Genomic DNA, 12,279 nt, shown 5'->3' with positions numbered 1-12,279 from the left:
CTGGGTCTTCTGCCTCCCAGTCCCGTGCTTTCATGGTGAAATCACTCCGTTCTTTCAGCTGGATCTCCAGGCTCTGCTCATAGCACTGTAGTTTCTCTGTCCCTCGTGGAAACCCCAGGGCTGGGCTTCACAGACTCTCTGCAACTCTATCCCTTTGGACTGTAATTGATTTGGAGTCAGGTGGTGGTGTAACATAACCCCTATGGAATCTCTTGGTGAAGTTTATGGCCATTCAGTTAAAAAAGAAAAAAAAAGAAAGGAAAAAAAAAAAAAAAAAGAGGAATATAGAGGGGGAGTAGGAAGTGAATTGAGTTTGAGTTGTGGGATTTGAAGCTGTGGTGTTTCGCAGCCCGAAGAGAAAAGCTTTTGAGGCCTTGGGTGTGGAGAAATCTATTTCCAGCTCACGCACCACGGTCCTGCTGAGCCTGGCTGGTCAGCCTTCGAGCTGGTGTGGAAAAGCAGAGAATTGCAGAGGGAATGCAGAGAATACTTCAAAAAAGCAGGAAAAAAAAATAAAATTAAAAATTACCTTTTTGCTCGCTCTGCACCACCTGACCGTGTGGCTGAAGTAAATCACTGAACTTCTGTCTCCCCTTACTTAAATTTCCAGGGCTTTTGTGTAGCCAAGGAAGATGTCCCAGTGTGGCTCCAGGGTCCCCTGAGGTACTGCAGGCAGCTTCATGTTATTTGCAGATTTGAACAGCTGATTTGAACAGCTGATTGGAAGTCTTGGAATGAACTGGGAAGATCTCCATTGATAGTACCGGATTTTCTGATTTGGCAAATGCGTCTGGGATGATGGAGATGACAGGCCAAAAAATTGTTCTTTCTGTGACAAAAGAATCCCTTTGTCAAAGTTTTGTAGAGTTCTAGAAACTTTAAAAAAAGCGTTCTAGAACATTCTTTACCCAGCTGGTGGGCTTCACCTGTATATATAGCTCTCACCTTTCTGACACGAGGGAAGCAAAGCCTGTGCAAAGAAGAATTATTTGTCAACAGGCCCATTTGTACAGCTAGAAAAAAAAAATGGACAGACCTTTGAATACAGTGTAGGTATTACTGTTGTTGCTGTCATTACTGTAATCTAGGATCTTGCTTTCCAGGAGGAAGAGAGGAAGCCAGTTCTCACCCCAGCCTGTTCCTGTGTTTCTCTGGGCTGTTGCAACAGTCTTCACCTTGCACAAAATGCTGTCTTAAAGAGCAGCTTTGGGGAGCACAAGTGGAAATACCGCTCTTGGATGCAAGCGAGGTGTGAAGATTAGAAAGCAGCAGCTGAGGAGAGAGAGGGTTTACCCTTAAGCACTTTAAGCTCTGAGTAAGGAGTGATATCTAAGTTGCATCACCCCCCCCAGACATCCTGGGTGACCTCAGAACCTTGATTACTCTCCTCTGGCCCATTTTTTTTCCTTTGCCCCTCAGAGGCTCCTCCAGCCAGTGTCAACACAGGAAGTTTTCCTGAGGGAGGAGTAAGATGTTTCAGTCCCTTTGCTAACATGACCCTACACAGCCTGTGCTGAGGGTCAAATGCCCCCCGTACAGTTAGTATCCTGCTGAGTCCTTTCCTAGGGACAGTCCTGGTCCCTCTTGTCACCCCCACTCCGTGAAGTCACTTGTTTTAAGTACTGAACACACCAAGATCCCGGCGCAGGCAGCCTTCAAGCTGTGTGTCTGCTGGTGTCCCAGAGCACTCCTGAGCTGTGTACTCTGTTCTGAACAACCTCAGTGGAAAATGAGGTGTAACAAGGTTGAAACCAGTCAATTTGTAGCGAAAAATAACCTCCTGTAGAAATATAGAGATCAGTAAATGAAAACAGAAATGGGGACTTCTGAATTACTCTCTGGCTTTCTTAACAGAGGTTATCATTTTCCCTTGCATTTTGTTGGACACTTAACACATCTGTAGAATGCTGCTTCTTTGCTGTTAAGGTCTACCAGATTCTTCCACAGGGGTGATATTTTTTTTAAAGAGAAAATACTGAAGCCCCACGTGAAAACAGGAAACTCCATGATTTTTTTATAGTGAAATTTTTCCACTAGGGAAACATCCGTATTTTACAGTTTGCAAAATGTGTAGGACCATAAACTGTAAAACCGCATCGAGAACCACAACTCCTTTGTACTTTAAAAATAGACATAAAAGTAATTTCTCCAGAAAGGAGGAGTGTATTTTTAAAGGTGAATATTTGTAGGGCTTATAAAAGCTATTGCTCCGTTCTTGGAAACTGAATGATAATGTTTAAAAAAGGAAAAGACACGGATTGTGGTGAGGCTGTTGCGACTGAATCATCTCTGTAGTATGTGCTCGACTGGAGCAGCCGTAGCGCAGCTGCGGGAGGATGTGAAATGTTCCCACCCAGCATGTGAGCCTCTGGTTCCCTGCTTCGCCCCGAGACCAGGGGACAGGAGAGATGGTGCCCAGAGATGAGCAGGCAAGTGGTGGAGAAGGTCAGGAAGAAACTCAGGCTATTATTTCCTTTCTCCCACAGCATTCCAGCCTACGGAGCTCAGCTGGAATGAGGGAAGAGCAAGCTGTTTGGGCCACGGGACTGCAATGTTTCCCCCCACTCTGCAACAAGTGGTGAGCAGGAAGGGGTTCATCCTTGAATCTCTCAGTTCCTTGGGGGTGGTGCAAGAATGACCACGCTCAAGGCTTTGAGCCAAAATTCAGTCTCGCCCTACTGGCTGTGCCATTTGTAGTAAATGGGACTCATACTTCTCTTTTCCTGTTCGGATCAGCTGGGCTGTAGGCAGGGTTGTGCAGAACCTGACAGGGCTGGTTTTTAGAGCTGCCCAGCTGGTAGATGTGGCAGGATGGTGGCTTTTAGCAGATGCTCTGTGCCATCTGTGCACAGGGATGTCACCAAAGGGTATTAGGAGGTGTTTCTCTGCTCCTGGATGTGCTGTAAAGGCAGGCAGCTGCAGTGATTGCCTGAGGCCCATGGTGTTCAAAAATGGGGTAAGACACCCAGTTGTGTGAGTGGGAAAATGGAGAGGTGGGGATCCCTCAGCATCTAATGCTGGCTCTGGCTCTCTGTTGGTGAGATGAAAAACCAATATGTTCCTCATTCCCTCACTCCCCAGCATCTTGTCTGAATACTGAATTGGACCAGGGCAGGTTGTGGTTTTAGGCAAAGCAGTTGCCTTGGAGCTGGAGACTCCTCAGCCCTGCTCGGTGCATGCCAGATCTCCGGAGAGCCAGCTCTTCTGCTGCTGCTTTGTTGGCAAAGTTGGGGTGTGTGGAGGAGGTGGCCTTTCCCAGCAGCAGCAACAAACCTTACTCTTTTCAGCTCTTTGCCATTCCCCTTCCTCCCCAGCTTTCAGCTCTACCCCTCTTTGCAGGCAGGAGGGGCCAGCTCCTGCCACAGCCTCCTCTATGGGTGACAAGATTCACTCTCATCTGTGCAGCAGAGGGCACTTTATCTGACTCGTAATTTGATAATGATGTCCTGTTTTAACAAAGTTTATCCTGTCATTTCATATGGGTAGGAATGTACTTTTCCATGTGCTGCTCAGTCCTACTGTTGTAGAATAGTGTAATATTCTGGTCCACTGTTTGTTTACAGCTGCCTTTCATCTTCAATTATCCACTATATTTTAGCAGTGGATAACTGACTGATTCCTGTATTCAGGCCAAATCCTGCTTGTTTGGCTCATGTGAGTAATCTAAGGAAGTCTGACACTTTGTTCCCTGATCTGTCTGGGAATGCTTGCACGACAAGTGGTCCCCAGACATGAGACCCATGAGCAGGAGTGGAGTCCTGAGGCTGAGACCCATCTTCCTTTCATAGGCCCTGGGCAAACGTACCAGTCTCTGAGTGGGACTTCAGCTCGAGAAAGTCATCATGTTCGTGACCAGCTGGATGACATTAATTTTTACAGGCCGTTGGTACATAGTGTGGAATATACCAGCTGCCTTTCCATTTTCAGGGAGGGGTGAGACAAGGCCTCGGGCCATTCCACTTGGCATGTGCTCCTGAAAAGGGCAACTAGATGAGTTGGAAACATGCAAAGTGAAAAACTTTCCCAGTTCTTCTGTGCAGCTGTCATCATTAGCACAAACAGGCTGGTGCTGCCAGAGCTGCCGGGCTACCCACTGCTGAGACTCGTTTTACACAAAATCACTGCCCTGCTCTGCTGGCAAATGCATTTCTTTTTGGATGCCTTCAATTAGCTGAGCTGCAGAGTAGTGATAGCGGTTTAGCTCAGGATGGGGCTGCAATTGCTCCATCCTGGCCTGTATCAGGAACAGTCCTTAGCAGGACTAAGGAAGTGATTATCCCCCTGTACTGGGCACTGGTGAGGCCCCACCTCGAATACTGTGTCCAGTTTGGTCCCCTTACTACAAGTTGAGGGGCTGGAGTGGGTCCAGAGAAGGGCAGTGGAGCTGGTGAGGGGTCTGGAGCACAAGTCTTGTGAGGAGCGGCTGAGGGAGCTGGGGGTGTTCAGCCTGGAGAAGAGGAGGCTGAGGGGAGACCTTCTCACTCTCTGCAACTCCCTGAAAGGAGGGTGTAGCCAGGGGGGGTCTGTCTCTTCTCCCAAGGAACAGGTGATGGGACAAGAGGAAATGGCCTCAAGTTGCACCAGGGGAGGTTTAGGGTGGATATTAGGGAAAATTTCTACACGGAAAGGGTTCTTAATCCCAGGGCAGTGGTGGAGTCCCCATCCCTGGAGGTATTTAAAAGCCGGGCAGATGTGGTGCTGAGGGACATGGGTTAGTGGTGGGTTTTGTCAGTGTTGGGTTGATGGTTGGACTCGATGATCTGAAAGGTCCCTTCCAATCTAGACAATTCTATGACTCTCTGATTCTATTTTTCCTCCCGTTGTGTGTGCTTGAGGAGAGCTGGGATATGACCACTACAGAGGTCTGAACACGGACCAGGGTGAGGTATGTGAATTCAGAATAATTCATTCCTTTCTGTCACATGCCACCACCACTTCCACAGTGGGGTGACCACCTGCGAGAGGAGGACTGATCCCTGGTCAGAGCATTTCCTTTGGACCTGGTAGACACGGGTTCAGTTTTCTGCTCTGGTAGGATTTTTAGATTCTCTGTGATTCAGTGTCACGTGTAAAAGAGCGGTAATAGCCTGACCTTTCATCACTAACACACAGAAAAGAAAATGAATTAAAGAAATGTTAAGTGTCATCCATTAAATTGTTGAGAGCCCGAGGGAAAAGATTATCTACCCTGAGGAGGTGAACTAATTGGGAAGGACTAAAGTAAAGGGATGAGGTAGTTCAGGTTTGGGGATGAATGGGGTAGAGGTATGGACAAGGTGGGGCAGGGAGATGTGGTTGCTGGAAAACATTTGGCAGACATGGAAGGAACAGGAGGGTGTCGGAACCAGAGTCGTAAGGAGGGGAATGAATGAGAAAGTGGGCGGTGTAAAATCTCCCCTAGAAAAAACCTAATTTTTGAAGAGAAACCACATCATTCAAGGGCACTGTTTCGGGCATGTGGGCTAGAAACCGATGAAGAACAGGAGGGTGCTGTGGGCTTGGTGGCTGCAGGAAGATTTCCTGCCCTCCTCATCAGGGTCACTTGGACTTGTTAACTAAAGCAATGCTGTCAGTGTCCCAAGCTGAACTGTTTATCCCCAGGGGTCTATCTTTGTCTTGTTTATTTGTTGGTTTACTTGTATTTTTCTATAACAAAGTCCTCATTGTCTGCTTTTACAAAATCTAAATATTTTGGGGCAGTGTCTGGGTAGAGCAGAGGGTTTGTGGTTTTAGATGTTGTACAGGGGTTGTAAAGTTACAATGCAGATAGCAATGGCAATCATGACAATTAAGATCTCTGGTGCCTGAACTGAGCAGTTTGGCCGAGCTCTGACCATTTCTGTGGGCTGTAAAGACAAGACAGTCTCTTAACAACTGCTCCATGGGTCACTTGTGTGAGCCTTATGGCTTCCAGCTTTACCAGTCTGTCCCAACACAGGGAGGGTCAAATATAACACCGGCATTTCAAAAGGCTCTAACCAGGATCTGGCAAACTATAGAAGTGCAAAACAGACATTTGTATGGACAAATTAATAAAAAAACCTGGACACAAGCATAAATATGACTTGCTTGGGAAGACTCAACATGGTACCTGCAAATGGAAGTCCTGTCTTACAAAGTTCTTTGGAGAAATCAATGAACAACTGAATAAGAGCGATCTGATGGATAAAATCCACTTGGGAATTCCAAAGACTTTACACAAAATCTCCTACCAAAGGCTTTTAGTGAAACTTACCAGCCCCGGGATAGAAGAGAAGCTCTTTGCATGGATAAATAAACAATTTAAAACAACAGGATAGGGAGAGTTGCAATAAATGGTCAGTTCTTGCAGTGAGGGAAGGTCCCTGGTGGAGTCCTGAGCTGAGGCCTGTGCTGTTCAACATATTCCTAACTCATCAGGGGAGGAGAGAACAAACAGTGAGAAAAATCTGGTGGTGAGGCAGGATTTAGCCAGGGGAATCAAGTTGTTGATAGATAGTGGAAGAATGTAAAAGAGCTTGTGAGACTGAGTGACTGGTTGACAAAATAGAGGGTGAAATTCACCAGACAGCTCTGTGAACAGATGCACACTGGGAGAAGTGCTCTTGGCTTCACATACAAGGTAAGGATCTTTAAGCTCACCGCTACTGCTCAAGGAGAAGGATGCAATGATCACTAGTTTTCTTGGTTATTTCCGTCAAAATGTCACTTCAATGCTCAGTAGCACTCAAAACTCCCCAAATCAAGTGTTAGGAATTATTAGGAAGGGAATGGAAATGAAAAAAGAAGATCCTTACATCGTTAGTGAAAATCAATTTATTGCCTGCTTTTTCGGTGTCATGTACAATCCTGGACCCTCACCTTGAAATAAATATACCAGAACTAGGAAACCTTCAGAGAAGAACATCAGGGCTGATAAGTGTCTGGGATGCTGGGTGGGATTTGTTGGCCTGGAAAAGCTATGGAAACTGACTGGCATGGAGAATATGGATAGGGATCAACTGTTCATGTAACAGCATGAGAGCTGGAGGGCAATGGGAGCTAATCCAGCTAATGGGAGTCCTGGTCAAACCAGACAAAAGAGATGGGTAGTTCTCTGGAGCTCCTTGTCAGAGGATGTATAGATGGATGCAAAAATAGGTTTTAAGGGAGATTGGAAGAGAGATCTGGGAAATGTTTCTAAACAGAAGTGCCGTGAAACCCACTAGGCTGGGCAGAGGTGGAAGCTGGAAGAACGTTCCAGCAAGTATCATAAATGATTGCCCTGTTCTTTTTTCTGGATTCTTCCTTAGTACTGTTATTGGGAAAAGGATATTGATGCTTGCTCTGACCCAGTATGATGATTCTCATGTTCTTTCACTTACTGTGTTGTACTTTGGTAGAACAAGGTCTAACCTCTGTAGTGAGGAGGCAGTTCAGCGCTGGATCTTAAATTCAACCCAGCGTAATCTCTGAAGTTTTTCATCTTTCTAGGGCAGAGGTACAGATCACCTTATGAAGAAGTTCAAAGGATGTTGTCTGAGAGAAACTGGACAGTATGGTCAGTGTTCTTAAAATAATAGTGTCTTAATGCACCCTTATTTGCAATTGGAGGTAACAGAAAATATCACTGCTTTTAAGGACTAAACTTCTAGCCGATTGCATCCTGCCTCTTTCCCCAGTGTATTTCTTCTCCCTCCAATTCCTCTTAATTCAGAAAACCAGCACAAGAACAACTCTAAGAAGATTTGGAGAGTCTTTGTTAGCCTAAACAGTATTGGGTTTCTGATCTGCAAAAAGTGATGGTTCATCTAATGCCAGTTCTACTTCGCAGTTTAGCTGGTAAGTGGCTAATTTCATTGAGGCAAAGTGAGCCTGTTCCTGAAGTGCAGAAAATATATTCCTTAGCTGGAAAGATTAGAACAGTATACCCTAAAGGTAAATAAAAGAAATTTTCTATCCAGGCCCATTGTCATCTGCCGCTTCCGTCTAGAAGGCAGATTCAAAACATTTGAGAATACATTAGAAAGCTGAAATTCTAACGAGCCTTTGGTGAATTCAGTACCATTTCAGCTGGTGGCTCCTTGAGATATGGTCAATATTTTCACACCTCTGCTAAAAATCTCAATAAAAGGCTTAGAGATGAGACTTACCTGCAAAGGAATTGTTCTCTTCTGAGCTTTACTTGAGTTCTGACAATACTCATGAGACATTTTTTATTGTTACCTTTCTCTGTTCTCTTTTTGAATTGTCCAGCAATTCTTATTTCTTCTAAGCAATACCAAGGAAGGGTGGAGGGAAAGTCACTAATGGTAGATCTCTTTCAAATGTTTTGTTTTTTTTTTTACAAGGCAGACATTTTATTAAGTCTCATCCTGAATTCCTGTGCAACGGGAATTAATAGATTTCCCTCTACAGTATTCAAGTAGTAAGTGTTCTGGTTATTTTTGCTGAAGCTATGAAACACCAGGGACAGGAGCAAGTTTAACAAACTGGAGATATATGAGACACCATCGCTTCAATTAACTGGATTATGCAGTTTAGGGCCTGTCCATGTTGTCTATTGGAAAATAAGAGAGATCAAGTTTTTTCAATAGTGGGAATTTTGATTTTGGCTTCCCTTTGTCCATGTTGTCTATTGGAAAATAAGAGAGATAAGTTTTTTCAGTACTGGGAATTTTGATTTTGGCTTCCCTTTCTATCCAGAGTGGATGCTACCTGTGAAACTTCCAGGCATGCGGGGAACATCCATTGCTGCCTGTTTCAACAGGAGGGCTTAGGCCATCTGGGGAGAAAAATTCTGGAAGAAAATTCTAATTTTGATCATTTGTCAACTTTAATACATTCATATATGCCATATCATCATTAAAGTATCCAAACTGCCACAGACTTGAGAAGAAAATTTTTACAGCCATTGTAGCACTTGGGAGTGTGCAGAGGAATAGAGTTGTGATTTATAATCACTGGAAAAAGAAGAAACAGTTCCATACTTCTACAGTAACTGTTGCTCTGAGCAATGTGCTACACACAAAATCCCTCCCTAACTTGCTTGTAACCTCTAGAGGGAGGTGCCCTTGGAGTTTACCATAAAGACCATTTTCTTTTTTCATCCCTGCTATTTTTTTCACCCCCAAAAAGATTTACCATCCCCGTCTGGGTTTTGAATATCTCAACAACTTTCCACATCTTTTCAACACTCCTCCCTAATACCTCATTACAGAGTTGGTGGCAAGATATTGTCTTTCATCTGCTCATTCATTCACTTCCCAGAAAGTACCTCAAGTTCTCTGTGAGGATTTCTCCCTAGGATTCTAGTATGGGTTTTTCTCTTTGACCTTTTTGCAGCCCTAGGGCACTCACCAAGTAGTCTGTGGTTGTGGTAGCTCATCTGAAGAGACAAGAAATACAGATCCAGCCATGGAGATGTTTCCGTAGGCACTGCTATCCAAGAGACATCAACTGCCTGGATGGATACACGAGAAACAAAAAGTAGAATCCATGTGGACAACACATTTTGAACTATAATTACCATATGGTAAATAGTCATTCTTTATTGTATTGTCAACAGTCGAGGAACCTGCTCTGATGTGGAGGCTTGGGGTATTGCTGACAGAGTTAATGGATGAATCTTGGGGGAATACACTTTTTCCCACTTGACGCTCAAGTCGCTTTTCTTAATTGTAAAAACATCTGTAAGAAGAACTGAATGAGTTGTAGGCCTTGACAGCTGATCTTCCCATGACTCATTCCACAAAGACAAACTTGTCTTATACTTGTCCTTTATCTGCATCCAAAGCATTTGCCAAGAGGAGTGTCTGAACTTTGCTTAAATTATAATACTCGCTTCCAGATTTTCCACCTGAAGCCTTTGCTCCAAAAAGAGAAGGGAAACTTCACATTGTGGCAGTAATAAGGTTTTAAGAGCTATTTTGGGTAGAGCCAGGGTATTTAGGAGCACACTTCAGGCTTTTCTACCTTTGTACGTAAGGTTTAAAGAGGAAAGCTGATTTTATTCAAATTTGGGTTGATATGAATTAACTTCTGCATGAAGAGATGTCATTTTTACTTGAATGTTAATACTTACAATGGGAGCACAGGCAGGTGTTAACAGCAAGTCATCTACACCTGAGCTACTTATCTCACTGCTAAAATAATGAACAAAGATAATTAAGGTCTATCAGTCTCTTCCCATAAACAACTTGGACTATACGTTCCCTAAATTGTCTATTTCTTTTGTTTTCCTGACAAGCCCAGAGGTAGATGTCTCCAGTGTAGGTCTCTAAAGTGACTTTAGGAACCTCGAAGTTTGGTAGGTTTTGTTCCTCAAAGCCTTTTCACTTTCACTGCTGGGAGGCAGCTCTGTGGCCTTTCGCAGTAGGTATAAATTAAGCAAAGGCATCCTAATTTCAATTAGATTAGCTTGTCAAAATAAGATTGATAGTAAATTGTCTCAAAGTATAAATGCCTTCAAAGGTATAAAATACTTAGTAAAGTAGAGGTTTTTAATCTCTTGCAGAAACTCATACTGAAACCTGCTAGTTAGAAGCTAGAGAGATATATTTGAACTGAAAACGGGTCCTTTTTTATTGAAAAGGGTACTTAATCATTAAAGCAACCCAAAAGAACTGATAGATTCTCCATCTTTTGATGTCGTCACATCAAGACTGGTTGCCTCTGTGAAAGGTATGTGTCAGCCAGCTCCAAGTGACACGCCGGTCAAACACAAATTACTGGGTTCAGCACAGGGGTAACCCAGTGAAAGTTAATGACCTGTGATATATAGGAAATCGCACTGGATGATCTAATGGTTTCTTCTGGCCTCACGCTCGATGACTCTATGAATATGTATCCTCTGAGGCTGACTGCTAATTATATTCCTAAGCAGGGGAATAGGCAGAGGCTGCTTCAAAAGCAGGATTTAAATGGTATTTACTGGTATCCATTGTTCTTTAGCTGTATAATCAGATGGTTCACACCCAGCTTCTTTCCTTTCTTAAATTTTTTTTTTTTTGAAGTCTGTGAGAGGAGCTGGAGCGTTTGGGAAAGTGCGGTGGCTGGTGGCCTCCACTGTGAGGATTTGGTGCTGTGAGAAGTGATTCACACAGTTCCCAAAAGGCACTGCCTTCCAGCACGTTACCGCATCTTGGCAGGGTTTGAAGGGCACCCTGTGAGCATGAAAGGCAGAAGAAACCCTTTATGGTGGAATATGAAAACACAAAAATACTTATAAATCTGGTGTTCAGAGCTATTCAGCCTATCGAGGGTTGTACAGCCCTCAGTAACTGTGTTTATGTGCTTATCTCTGGAGATGGCTGGTTTGTTTAGCAAAATAAGGCTTTCCCCCCCCCCCATTTATTTTGTGGGAGGACAGTGAGAATCAGAATAACTCCTGGAACCTGTGACCCATCCTCGTGCCACGCTGGGGCTGCCCATGGGCACTCACAACATCCTGTTGCCAGTTTGGTTTTGTTTTCCAATTGAGCAGGAATATTACCTTTAAACAGACATGAAAATGAAAACCACTGACATAAAATCTCTTTCTGACTAATAATCAAAGAAGCAGAGATGTTGACAGGAGGGAAGGAATAATAGTGGGTGGAGAGGCCAGCGATCTGAGGAGAAGTGGCTGGATTTGGAGAATGCTGGGGAAGTCCCCTCTGTTTACAAGCTCTGCTTCTCCACACCTGTGAGTTAGAAAGGCTGTCATCTGAGGAGTGGCCCCATATTACAAGAAGGTCAAGCACCAAGCAGACCTAATTAAAAGCTCATTACAAGAGACAATCTCCATTAGCATGCCAAGTTTCATGCAAATCCATTAGCACCAGGGCTCTCTTCGGAAGCTTTAAATTCCAGTCCTGTGCCCCAGGGACTGGAAACCGTGGCCGGTTAATTTGCCATTCTCAGTCTGTGAACATTAGGCACAGTCCTCTTACTTTCTGGATTATTTCACATTCCAGCAAATTAGTTTTATCCGTTCTGAGAACATTTTAACAAAGAAAGTTCTTTTGGCATCACATGGATAAAATAACAAGGGATAAAAGAATGAGCAGTTCCCCCAATCAGGAACAAATAACTTTAAATCTCTCCTGAAAATGCAGCCTTTCCTGTTATTCCCACCCCCCCTTCCTTTCATTTATCTTTCGGCAGTCGGATTTTTTAATTACATTTCTGCAGCCAGATTCCCCTCCCTCTCTCTTTATGATGGTGTTTCTCAAGAGCCATGTTTTTTTCCTTTATGCCATTGTAGCAAGAACTTGACTAAAGATCTTCAAACTTGTTAAGTATAAAAGTTGGTAAACGATACTATTGTTAGAGTTGGGG

This window comes from Calidris pugnax, unplaced genomic scaffold, assembly GCF_001431845.1.
Source record: "Calidris pugnax isolate Ruff unplaced genomic scaffold, ASM143184v1 scaffold10, whole genome shotgun sequence".
NCBI lineage: Eukaryota > Metazoa > Chordata > Aves > Charadriiformes > Scolopacidae > Calidris > Calidris pugnax.
Note: the sequence above shows the minus strand (reverse complement) of the source record.